The 13,364-nt window shown below is 36.7% G+C and overlaps 1 protein-coding gene across 4 annotated transcripts in view; it reads left to right on the top strand.

Moving 5' to 3' along the window:
- The window catches only part of LOC106948405 (catenin alpha-2-like), an 88,501-nt gene that overhangs the window by 46,349 nt on the left and 28,788 nt on the right, over window positions 1–13,364 (top strand). Inside the window, exon 1 of one of the 4 annotated variants that reach the window (XM_015034042.1) lies at window positions 2,118–2,289. The exons of 1 other annotated variant lie outside the window; for it this stretch is intronic. The gene's annotated coding sequence lies outside the window, so the exon portion shown is untranslated. Of the gene's footprint in view, window positions 1–2,117; window positions 2,489–13,364 lie in introns of those variants that run through there. 2 more of the 4 variants (XM_015034040.1, XM_015034045.1) reach the window with 2 other exon arrangements.

Genomic DNA, 13,364 nt, shown 5'->3' with positions numbered 1-13,364 from the left:
ATACTAGTTTTACAGCATCACTCCTGAACAGGTTATTTCTATTTTGGCAATATTCTGAAGGTAAGAGAAGAAAATCTTAAGATGAGATTTAAATTACATATCCTGGTCAAACATAACATGTAGGTTCCTTACTCAGAGCAGAAAACTGAAAGTCGTCCAGGTGTTTCCCACTTTATGAAGATATTCTAAGTAGCTGTATGCATCTGTAAGTCAATTCTGTATGCATCTGTAAGTCAATTCTGTTTTGCTTCTGTATATTGGAAATGTATCCTAAATCTCTGCATTCTATTTTACATACAGACAGTGACATTGTGTTCTTGCTGATACCTTTGACAACAGTTTTCACTGTCTGCAGCAAAAGACACACTGATTTATTATGCGCTATGTTTCTCCAAGTCAGTAAGGTGCTCTCAGTCTTCTCCGAGAAACCTGAAATTACTTCAGATTTGCTTTTAACAGAAGTGCTGGAAGACGAGCTTTTGCCTAAAAGATTCTCCTGCCCGGAGTAGTTGTGCTTTTGATTGCAAGGCCATCTGAAGTGCCACCTCATGATTCAGGAAATGTGAATAATGTTTGCACAACATCAGAGAGGAGCGAACAAAACCTCAGTCTGGTTATATGATATCAAGATCTGTTGTCAATTAAAAAACGCGTTACCTTAGTCCCCTTTTACTGTCCTTAATTCTTTCACTTTGAGGATAAAGAGTTGGATTTTGAGGGCTTCGAGATTTGAACACTTTTTTCTCTCTCTCTTTTTTTTTTTTGTAGAGCTCTTGAGTGCAGCAGATTGATCCAATGATGACCTCTTTTTGTAAGAGCAGTAAAAGCCAGAGCAGGGACATGTGGTGATGACAGTCCCTGAAGAATAGAATAGCTTAAAGTTAGGAAAGGAACTGTACTCTGTTGTGGTGAGTGTGGGGTTTGTGGACATACATCAAAGTAAATACGCACTGAATGAACATCATTTCTCACCTTAAATCTCAGAGGAAATCTTGGTGCATAGCTCTACAAACAAAAATATATATTTATGGTCTTTAACTGCCCAAGGTTTTTGGCTTGTGCTACACACAATAGAGTAAGCTGACAACTTGTCAAACTCAGAGATGGGTTTATTCCCATGGTGGTTTTGTTCTCTACAAACTGTGTCAGCTCAGAGGTTCACAGAAAGTAAAGCTTGAATGCATCTAAGGACAACTCTAAAGAAAACTGTTAGATAGCAAGCCTGGTATATAATACGTATTGATAAAACAAGCAGAGGCAGTACACAAACAGAAAATAAATCTATTAAGTTAAATCAAAATGCCTGAAATGATAACATTTTTCACAAGCCTGAAAGGATGTTAATGCCCTGATTCGCTCAGGTATCTTGCATTATGATTTAGACTTTGATTGCAACTGCTTCCAACTCAGCTAAGACTCAGCTCAAACTTTAATGAAATTCAGTGCAATCAGGTTAACACACATAATTTCCCTAGCAGATGAGAAATGCACAAACTATTGCTAATTAATGGATGCTGTCACATTGCTGAATTTGTAATTAAGTGCCTGGAATAACTGGATAATTTGGACTTGTTGTTGTGAAGTATAAAATGTTTGCTTCCAAGCACCTGGAATGATATTATTTCCGCCTAACAAGCCAAAGAAACTCCAAGATCTTTTAAAATATCATTAAATAAAAAAAATAATACTCCTAACTTGATGTGGTGTCATATGAGCGTCTCTCATTGTAAATATCAAAATATCAAATGTGAACCTAATAACTTTCAGTTTTCATCAGTTATGTATGTCATAATCATCAAAATGAACAAAAAAACAACTTTTGAAAAACATGCAGTGAATCTATATAATGCCTGAATTTCACTTTTCGAACTGAATTACTGAAATAAACTTTTTGTTGACGTTCTTCTTTATTTTGACTCTTCATATATTCCTGCATAAAAGCCGAGTATTAAATTACTGCATTAGTTTAACACCATCCACGGAGAGAATGGATCTTCACTTCTATAATGTGGCAAATTAAATAAATAAATAAATAAATAAATAAATAAATAAATAAATCCTGCTCACTCTAAAGAGTACGCATGCGTCAACGACAGAAAGAGCCGCTCCTGATTTGCCAATGCTGGAGACGAGCAGACGGGCCACTATTTTGCAAAGCTCGCCGTTACTAGCGCATCTTCGTCCGCACCTGCCTGCATCGTTGTTGCGGTAGGAGCGCTGTGAGGGGGTCATTATTTTGCAGCAACCGTGGGAGGAGGAGAGGCATTTCCGACACACCGACAGAAGCGTGTAAGCCTCAGATTCAGCACCACAAGATTAAGGAGAGCGTCCGGACCGAGCCGATTGTTACTCTCCGGGGAGGTTAACTGATCAGGAGGACGCCGTTTTTCTTTGGGAGTGCACTCAGTGAGACCAGGCGTTGCTGCTGCTGCTGCTGCTGCTGCACAGTTTGTGGACCTGCTACAGGAGTTATCTTTAACGGTTAAAGGTGCGTGTATAGCTGGTAGAGAAGGCTTGTGAGCTCAAAGATTTATTTTGCTAGCAGCCTGTAGCCTTCCACTCACTGCACCGCCTGACGACCGGAGACGTGCAGCTAACATTAGCTTAGGCGAGGTCCGGCTGTTTCATTCAGCATTGTAACCACAGCTTACCATCTTGCCTACTTAAGGTGTAGCTGCATGAAAAGTCTGCATATTGAATATTTCTGCTACAGGGTGGCACGACCTTTATTTATTGAGCTGGAGTAGTCCCGTTAGCTGAAAATCTCAGTGTTTTCTCACTCCCGAGCGCTGCTATCCAGTGAGCCCCGGTGCTGAAAGCTTGTCGGGCAAAGATGAGCCAGGCTGCTAGGCTAGTGTTGCAGCTAAGCTAACGGGCACCGGGCACTTCTGGTTCTGAATCCGCGTCCGCACACTTGCTTTCGGGGATGTTTAATTATTCACCAGCTGTTTCCTAATTAGCGTCCAATGTGTTAACTTGAGTGCAGTTGGTGCGTGTACTTGTCCTCGTTTAGTTCTCCTTTTAGTCTAATTTCATTGTCCAGAAATGTCTTTGTTTAGAGACTGTTTGGAGTTCATCGCTTTATTTCTGCAGTAGTTATTGGAAAAGTTATTTTGATCTACAGCGTATGTGTTTCTGACTTAGCCATTGTGTCATCTTCCTTGAGTCGAGGATTCGAAGTAGCAAAGTGGTGCTACATGCCTCACCCTTACTTTAGAGCCGAGTCTCAATGAGCGCTTTTAGCACGGACAAACACGATGAAGAAAGCTGCGAGCTTTGACATGTGTATTACGAGTGGATTTAAGTATTCACATAAAGTTCCAGTGTAATATTTTTTTTGCCTCCCGTATATGTTATAGCGCAAATTATAATTTCTGCGGAGCTGCATGTTCTTCAGCAGTTCAAAATTCTCTTCCAGTGTAATAAACTTATTTAAATCACTTCAGTGCAGTCAGCGTTGTGGACTCACCGATTGTACAGTACAGTTACAGTAGAAGTCAGACCCAGTGTAGTCTGCCACATTCCCTTCAGTGTAACTGGAGATCCAGGATCCCATGGGCTTGCAAAGCTCAATTTAGCATCTGAGCTCATGATAGTCAGAAAGGCATGCACACCCTCTCTGTCGCTGCGTGTCTGTGTCTCTTTCTGCTTGTCTTCTTCTCTGTTGCTCGCTATGGTGGTTATTCTATTCAACATAAGTGAACAAACTACAGTTGACACATTTTTTTTAAGTATTATGCTTAAAATCATCCATAGACTTGTCAGACTTTAGATTTGTTCTATTCATCCAACCAGAAAGTTTGTTTCTGACTGAAAATGATACAGGCATTTCACTAAAGGTAATGAATGAGCATAAAATAAGTATTTTATTATTATTATTATTATTATTTTTTACAAAGAATAAATTTGAAAATTTGTACCCTTCTCAACAATCGATGGATGAGACTTTAATTCAATTATACAATGAGACTTCACAACAAACCTTGTTTTTAGGTTCAACACAAAAAGCCAAAACAAAACAAACTTGCTACTAACGGCTTTCAAATATTTCTCTCTAATCATTTTGGCACAAGGACTTGTTTACATTAAAAGCAAAGACATCATGCCAGATGTTTGAGAATAGCATTTTGTAAAAGACTTACTAATTTAAAACAACAACAAAATGTATAGTGATCAGATTTTCTAAACTGTCTTTAGCATCTCATTTTAGCAAATACTTGCATTACTAAAACTAGTGTCCTTGTGTATTACTGAAAGAATGTGTGAGGATCCACAGGAAAACCAAGAACAGAAACATAGACAAGATAAAAAATAATCTATTTCTTTGTTTTTTTTTTTTTTTGCAAAACATACTACTAGTTGAAATGGTGAAAAAACTACTGAATGCTCGGAAAGCAGTTTCAGGGGTTTTAAAATGGCAAACTAAGTAAATTGGGCTGTGAGAGACACTCATTGTGACCAGGTGGATGAACAGTGGTGTACGCGTTCTGACTAACCACATCTAGTAGCTGTAACACTTAAAATAAAGTAATTATTTATTTATTTACTTAGCATGTTCTGACATGTCCTAGAAATTAATTACCTGTGAAATGGCTTATTTCATCTTTGCACTTAATCTGCTTGCATTTCTAAACAGTTTATTTCTACTCTAATATTTAGCTTCTTGCCTCAGTTACAGTATCCACATTAGTAGTGTTGTTAGCGTGACCTGGTGGCACTTGGCCATAGTGGCGTCACCAATCTGAAAAGGATCAAATTATTTATTTTCCGACTGGCTGGTTCCCTATCAAGCTGAAAATTGACCTATTCCGGTCACTGGGCAAATGTTTTAATTTGAACTCTGAGCATTTTACCCTTTTTCAAAGTGGCTTAATTAGATTGAATTTTAATATTCGTCAACGCCATTTGTCAACATGACTGTCTGTTTTATCATAAAGCCCATTTCAAAGACTAAAATGCTGACTAACTTAAATGGAAAAAACTAAGAAACATATCACTACGACAGTAAAATAAGAGCTAACTCTTTTTCAATAAAAACAATCTAAAAATATTTAAAATCAAAAATTTTAAAAACCTACCTTAATACAACAGTGTCTTAATCAGGGTATCAAACTCGACAAGTAAGCAGAAATGAAAACGGGTTTTCAGGAGTTTCTTGAAACTGCCTTGATATTTATTTTAGTTAACAATTTGTGCATCGCAGAATATGTCCTTTACCAGATAATGATGGGAGGCAGACAAGGGAGAAGCTGTGCTTTCCGGCTGCCAAGCTTGGACAGACTCTCTCCCGCCCTTTGGGAAATAGTTGCATATGTTTATCACTGTCTAACCATCTGCCTGAGACCTTAATTTATACAGTACTTTTTGATTCACTGTTTAGAATACAATATATATGTCTATATTTTTACTGTACATTGTAAGTGCTGAATTCTGTTGTTACACAGAAGTGTTACCGATTGCTAAACCTCCAAACATATCTTGCTAATGTTTGTTAGATTTTTGGCATCTGTTTGTACCTTATGCTTTAAAATGAGATTGAAAAGTAGCCATTCTCAAATTAAAATGAAAAGAAAATTGCTCTCTCAGACACAGTGCTAACAGTTACAAGACAATTTGTCCTTCATTGAAGAAAATCATCGTTTTGAAGACACAGCTCAGCCGGTATGCTGTTATTGCAAGATCTGACGGTCATCTTTATGCAATCATCTAAATGTTCTGAATCAGCTACTGCATGTGATTTGAGGTAGACGGTCCCTTTCTTTCTGTCAGTTTCAAGGAAAGGACACAATTTATGAGCGAGACTATGCAATCAATGACAGCCAGGAGTGTTTTGTGTTTCCTGTCTCCTGGGAGAGCGAGTGTTATTGACAGACTACCATAAACCCCCCTGTTGTTAAATAGAAGCATGGCTCTGAGGTAGCCATGGTTTCCCCTCCAACTGGAACAGGATTGCTTGTGCCGTTGGCCTCTACTTTTTACTCACTTGTGCACATGTGCCTTATAGTTTGTAGGAGATGAGGCAATAAAGGGAACACCGACACAATTAAACTGCATTGTCTTGACAGGATACACTGAGTCGGTGTGGTAAAGATTGTACTTGCTGTATGTTTTTAACATGATATAATATGTTGTAATAGTGTTGTCATTCCACTGAATGGCATGTGATATGGGAATATGCTTAATTAACTGGGTTTTTATTCCATCTATATACCCACACTTGATTGTTGAAAGACAAAAAATGTATTGTATAATGATGAACAATTAAGTAGATGAGCCAGTAGTGCTTTAAAATATACTGTCAGCAGCAGCATGGGGAAGCAAGAATGAATGAGCTTACTCTCTTCAAATTCTTATTATATGCATTTTCCATACACCAGAACTGCACCCACAGTACCCATTGAAAGGTCCATGAACATTAATGTCTTTCTACCAACTGTTACTTTCTACAGTATTATGACCGACTAGAAGGAACAATCAATTCATCCATCCAGCCTCAGTTACCCATGTCTGTCATCCTTCTTAGGGATGCATGATATGAGGAAACATGCAATATGTAACATGAGATAATGCTGGTTTGATATAACAATTGAATAAAAAATAAAAACATATAACTTGGTCTTATTAAAAAGCTGCTTCTGGTTGATGGTTGCTGCTTTGAGATTTAAACAACTCACTTGTTACGCAATGAATTTTCTACCCATTTACCTTCTAAAGCTTTTTATTCTTCATTGAAGAACAAGTGCTGCGAAACATATTACTGATGTAAAGAGTCTGAATGTATGTTATCCTTTTTGGAGTTTCCGGTTGAGTTGTTTGATCAAAAGTCAAACATGGATCTTCTTCTTATAGTTAAATTTTTATTGTACTTCAGAATGCTGTGAAAGCTTAGCTTTTAGCCAAAGAAGGCTATGTGGAAAGAGTTTAAGAGCAGAGTGAATGTGAAGTTGACCTTATATATGTGAGACCAAGCAAACCTGTTCCAGGATCAAAAACACTTTGATTTCGTTATGCTAATCTGCTATGCTATGAATTCAGTTGTTGTCACAAATCTTGTCTATAGTGTATTTATTCTGGTCAATTGGTTTTGAGAGTTGTAGTCATGGCTGATTAGGCTTTCTGCTGAAGCATTCATCTCAAAACAGCTTTCTGTAATGTCGAACCTAAAAGAAATCAGATAAACTTTTTATGGGCTTTGGAAGGCCAGCCTTTTTTTATAGATGTATATACATTCTGCTACGCTTCACCAATTCTTTGGCTTGATTTATTCATGTGAATTCATTTGGAAAATTCATGAAAGGGTAGAATCTGTGACCAATGTTTATGCTCAGACAGACAGGAAGGAAGGAAAGAAAGAAGGCAAAAAAAAAGAACATCAGCTATCAATTTTTTATCAGTCAATCTTTCTAAGACAAGCAAGTGTGTCCCTGGTATTTTAAGATTTTGTTTGTAACTTTTTCAAAGATAGTTCTAAGACAAGAAAATAAAACTATCTTTGAAAAATCAAAAAATATGTTTAAAATTCAGTTTAAAAATTCATGGAATTATCCAGTTTGCAAGACATATTTACTCTTGGTTCAGTGGGTGCTGTTTGTGACCTCAACCATGCATCTTCTACTGTTCTGTTTCAATTTTACATTGTGTTCTTGTATTAAATAATCTGCCTAAAGTAAATGCTACTATTATTCCCCATGACAGATGGTTGTGCACTGCATAATATGATATTTATACATTCACATTCACTTTATCATGGCTATGTGGAGGACAGTTTTACAGAGCACAACCTGTGCTCTAGTTAAATTGGTCTATACAGAAAGGCTGTTTGTGTTTAACTTCATTCCTCTTTGTAGTACATGCTCATCTCTCTGAACTCATCAACAGCTCAGCAGCAGTTTTAAGGATAGTTTCCTAGCTACCCTAAATGCTACAAACTCCTACAAAATTGCTTCTTGTCCTGGTTGGTTTCCCTAATCTTACCATTGTGTCAGAAATGTTGTCATAAAGTTAGCATTATTCATGGAAAGGATAGAGTACTTTAATAAAGTTTAAAAGTTTTGGGTTGAAGTAACTTGGAGTATATTCTAGGAACACCATCATTAATCATTTATGATTGCACACAATCTATTATTTTTAAGTGTTAAAATGTGACCTTTTTACCATAATTGTTGTAAATTTGATTTTATAATGTCATGGCAAATCTAACTACATCTAATAAATCTAATACGGTGGGGTTTAGTTACCTTTGTGTTGTATGTGTGAGGCATTTAGAGAGCAGTCACAGTTCAATAATAAGAACCGTTAGTAATTCACAATCACATCACCCTCCTTCACTTCCATTATGTTTTCTTTTTTTCAGCTATTCAGGATCAATCAACCATGTTGGCAGTGGGAAGTTATTAAAGATCATTTCTTACAGCTCAGTAGAAAAGTTTTGTATGTCTGCCAGATGATGTCAGTATGTGTCTTTAAATATAATTTGTGTAAATGGTGTTACCCTACTTTACTCTTTTTCATATAACTTTTGTGTTTCAGAAGTCTCGCTTCTCTCAGGCTTTTACGTCTCTCAGGATTGACCAGCTCCTCCTCGACACATTGTGTGTCTTGTCTTGGTAAATTAACTTCTGTTGTTAGGCAACAGCCTGACTTCTCTTTTACCTTGGAAAATTTGAATGCTAACCGTTGAAGTAAATCAAGATGATACAGCTGCTGCTTGCTGTAACAGCTTGTAGTGGGTGAGATTAAGCAGACGACCTCTTAAAAAAAAAAAATCACCTTTTATCAGCTTTTTGTTTGGATTTGAGGCAGTTAGTTCCAGGCTTTTATTAAGATAATCACACTGAGGCGACAAATAAGATCAGAGTCACTTTCTTAAGCAAGCAACGTCTCAGTTCAGTTTGGATTTTATTTGTGTTGCACGGATAGGTGTTGTTTGAGACGATGACAATTTTTGATTCTTGTAAGGTAGTATCCTCAGACTTTTGTAGATGATTTCCAGTTATTTGTGCGAGGATTTTACTTACCAATATCAAATTTAACTTTTAACAACAAGGACTACTAAAATCTGTTTTGTCTACATCAAAATTTTCCAAAGGGTCCCAACATTTCCAAATCCTGCATCTTCAAAAATACACAGAGGTTGAAAGGTCAAAAGGAAAAAGGAGAGCGAGTAGTAAATGGAGAACTCAAACTCTTATTTTACACACAAGAAATTTCCGAACTTAAGATGTGCTTATTTCACTGACAAATAGCTGTGGAACAATGGTGTGTTTAAAGACTGGACAAATTCTGTGGTCTGCGGATCACCAGTCAAGCTGGTAATGATCACAGTAGGTTAGGTTTGGGCCAGCAGTTTGTGCAGTTTCTATTATTAAGCGATTAACTGTGCATGTATCCTTTTTTTTGTTTTTTGATTTTCATGAAAGTACCACTCCTAGTGGGAAGATACTTTAGTAATTTTTTTTTGTTTTGTTGCCATATTTTTAGCTTTTGCCTTTGAAGCAGATTAAGTGTGGAGAACATTGAAATTTTCCTTCAGTGTAAGAAAATAAAACACTAAACACTAAATAACAGAACTAAAGGTCTTTTGCAAAAAGCTACACTTTAAATAATTTGAGAGACCACCAAATGTGATTTACTGCACAATTTGAGACGCTATTCTTTGGAGTAACTAGCCTTTTTGGTGCAAAACCGCATGTAAAAAGTTTGGCTTAGATTAAGCCGTGGCTTACAAGATTTTAATCCTTTTTGCAAATAATGTGGAACATTCATCCCTGTAGCAAGAACCTAAAAGTTTCACAAGGTTAAGCTCCTATGACCCATTTTCATGAAACCGTTTCTGCGTTCTGGTCTTATAAACCAAATGAAATATCCTTTACCGGAACTTTGTAAACTAAATTTTAATGTCACTATCTGCTAATCTCTTGTCTCATTGTGTGGGAAAAGGACACGCCTGTAAAAGTAATGGCGACATGAACCCACAAAGTGTTTTTCCTCTTAATTTGTATTGGTCCCCATTTCAAAAGCTAAACGGTGCTTCACTTTCAGAACAAATTTTAATTTGTTAGTTTCTAAAAGAATGTGATTGTTAGTTTGATCACTTAGACTATATCTACATTTTTAAATGAAATGAAGATATCATAGGCATAAATTTGATCATTCTTGATCATACTTTTTGAAAAGCCCTGCATGTAATGAAGCAGATACTCATGAGTTACCATGTCAACGGAATGATCTTTTGATTATACCTTGCAAGATATACAATGATAAAAGTTGTACTTAATACTTAGTGTCACTCAAAGCAGCTGAATGCAGTTTGATATTGGATTGGAATAGTTTTTCTTAGTTACTTCATTTCATTGTACCAAAGTCATAAACAAATCCCATATGATGTAGGATTAGAGATGAGCACTCACAACTGACCTATTTATAGGAGACCTCTGTTGCAAATTAATCCCAAACACTAAACATTAACTGAACTGTGGTGTGATTTAGACAAGTAAAACATGCAAGCTTTAAAATACAAGCATATTGAGAGGCTTTACACTTGATATGCAGATTTAGAGTGATGACACACAACAACCCAAACTCTGGTCTAATAGTGACATTGTTAGGCATTCTCACATGAAGTAAAATGGAACATATTCATTTAATTCAGCATTGATTTTGGTTTAACAAGTGGCAGTACTTCACCTCTAGAACATACAAAACAACAAGACATTATTGCAAATATAGAACGGGTATATTTTTATGTTTTCCAAATTTGGTGGTCACCATAAAATTAAGAAAAATACAATGGCAATGGCAGTTAATCCAACTGCTCTCAATTGAGTCTTGCATATTTCATGCATTTCAATATAGCTCTTCCGAGAATAGCAGTACATTGCATTACTGGAATACCAGTTCCCAAAGCATATTGGCTGCTTTGTTAATTTCAGTTTTCATGCTTTACTTTTAGCAGATTTTTTATTAGACTCTCACAATTTGGCTCTAGAGAGCAGTGATTGCTGTCACACTAGGGTTTGACATCTGCTTTTAGAGATGCCCCCCTGCTCCATGCAAGGATGTGTGTTTAACTCTGCTGTGAATTTGGGTCAGTGTGGACACTTTCATATTATAGCAAATGACAGGGATTGTACTAACAAAGCTAGTTGGATATGCAGAGAAAAAGAAGAACCATGGTTTGGTTCATGCAATAAGCAGTTTATACTGCATGGCTAAAAAGAAAAAAAAATTACCTGTACTAGAACCAGCAGTTAATGTTTTAGTATTTTTTATACATTTGTTATTACAGTATACTAGTAATTTCTTGTTTAAATGTTTTGCTGCCATTATGTTTATCTTAAGAGCAAATGTAACTGTTAAAAATAATTTCATGCTTAGTGTATAAAATACATTTTAAAGATTTCTGTTTTTGAAAAATGTTTCTATTTTTCAAATGGAAAAATCTGATTTTTGAGGGCTACATGGCAATTCATCTCTTTTCAGTTTTCTAGAAGCTTGTTCCAGAAGTGAGCTGCATAAAAACTGAATGCTGCTTCTCTATGTTTGTGGGGATGCAGGGCAGATCAGGTCCATAAGACCTGAGAGGCCTGGAAACCAGTCATTCAGTTTTAAGGAAACTGACTGACAACATTATAAAACATATTTGGCTTATAATGCCTGCGACAGACTGGCGACCTGTCCAGGGTGTACCCCGCCTCTCGCCCGAAACATTCGCTGGAGATGAGCTCCAGCACCCCTCCCGACCCCACTAGGGGAAAGGGTGTACAGAAAATGGATGGATGGATGGATGGATGGTTTATAACACTGTGAAGCTGGAGCTTGAATAACCATCTGTTTTGTAGATACTTTAGTAACAGTGGAAAAACGAGTCTTGGGAATAGGATAAACCATTGTGTCATATACACCAAGCCTTGTGACATCAAATGAAGTCTAATGTAGTTAAATATGCCACCAGGGATTTAAAAATGCCACTACACACTAAATAAACATGACCAGGTGATTCATTAAGTGAGTACATAGGACTACTGTTGCTTTTGTTGCAACACAGAAGCAACAGCTCCATGTTGCTTTTGTTGCAACACAGAAGCAACAGCTCCATGTTGCTTTGTGTTGTGCATGAACACAAGCCAAAATTGATTTTAAGAAACAACCTTACTTTTTTATCACCAATTATTTTTGCGAAAGAGCTTGACTCGGCAAAGATTTTATTTTATTTTTTTAATTTATAAAATTACTCTTATGTTTTGACCCGTGTGGCAGTGAAGCACATAGTGATCGAGCACCGACAAACGATTATTGCAAATCGACAAACTGCGCGGGGTAAACACCTGGCCAAATGAGACAATCGCTTCGCATCCGCTCGCAGTTGTCTCTCTGCCATGTCATCAGCTTTAGCTTTTAGAAGAGCTGACACAAGCAGAACAGAACCTAATATTGTTTAATGGTCAATAAAAAAACAACAAAAAACATACAGGAGACCCTGCATAACCTGACAAATGAACCAACTTACTTAGGAAAGCAGCATGTGGCAAACTTGTTTCATATCCCATTATGACAACTCTGACATTGTTGCCAACCTTGCACCTTCATAATGAAATATGTCATCCAGTCAGCAGTGACGGAATGTAATATATGTGACACAGGGCCCGTGTCCAGCTTAGCACTGAAGTGAAATGAGAATCAATCAGGATTGCATAGGAATGTAATGGCATAATGCTTACATTACGTCATTGGAAGAAAATATGACTTGGCAAAATGACTGACTCAGGACACCAAATTGGCATGAGAAACTGAATAAATCAAGTTACAATTGAGAACATTTGCAATTATTTATTTTTAATTAACCCAGTACTTACATCAGTAACAGATATGGGTATAAAAGGCATTGAAAGTCAATGCATTTAATCCAAGCAGTCTTGTGCAATATTGTGCATACTGAATTACATATGTATGTGTGTGTGTGGGGGGGGCCGGGCCAGAGAGAAGTGATCACTTTTACTATTTTTGTGTTGTTTCCATGAAAGTTTCAATAAATATAAATAATTGTCTTAATATTTTAAGCCTACATCGTCCCTTCCCAATCTGTATCCATATTCTAAGCTTTTATATGGGCTTGTAAGTAGCCTTGGATTGCGGGGAATAACTGGGGAAAAAAGTGTGTGTGTGTTTTCCTTGAAAAGTTAATCCAAATATAAATTTTTGTAGGCAATTCTTGCACTTTGCAAAAGGTAACTGGTGTCTTACCTTTTGGTTTGACTATCTTTGGTTCCAGCTTTCTTCATCAATTATTCCTGTACCAGAAAACGTGTGCTGTAACCATAGCAACACATGGAGGAATATTTTAGAAATTAAGTGTTAAAAGCAGC

Source organism: Poecilia latipinna, unplaced genomic scaffold (assembly GCF_001443285.1).
Source record: "Poecilia latipinna isolate Pla-1442-1.1 unplaced genomic scaffold, P_latipinna-1.0 Scaffold286, whole genome shotgun sequence".
NCBI lineage: Eukaryota > Metazoa > Chordata > Actinopteri > Cyprinodontiformes > Poeciliidae > Poecilia > Poecilia latipinna.
Note: the sequence above shows the minus strand (reverse complement) of the source record. Positions and strands in the feature narration are given on the sequence as shown.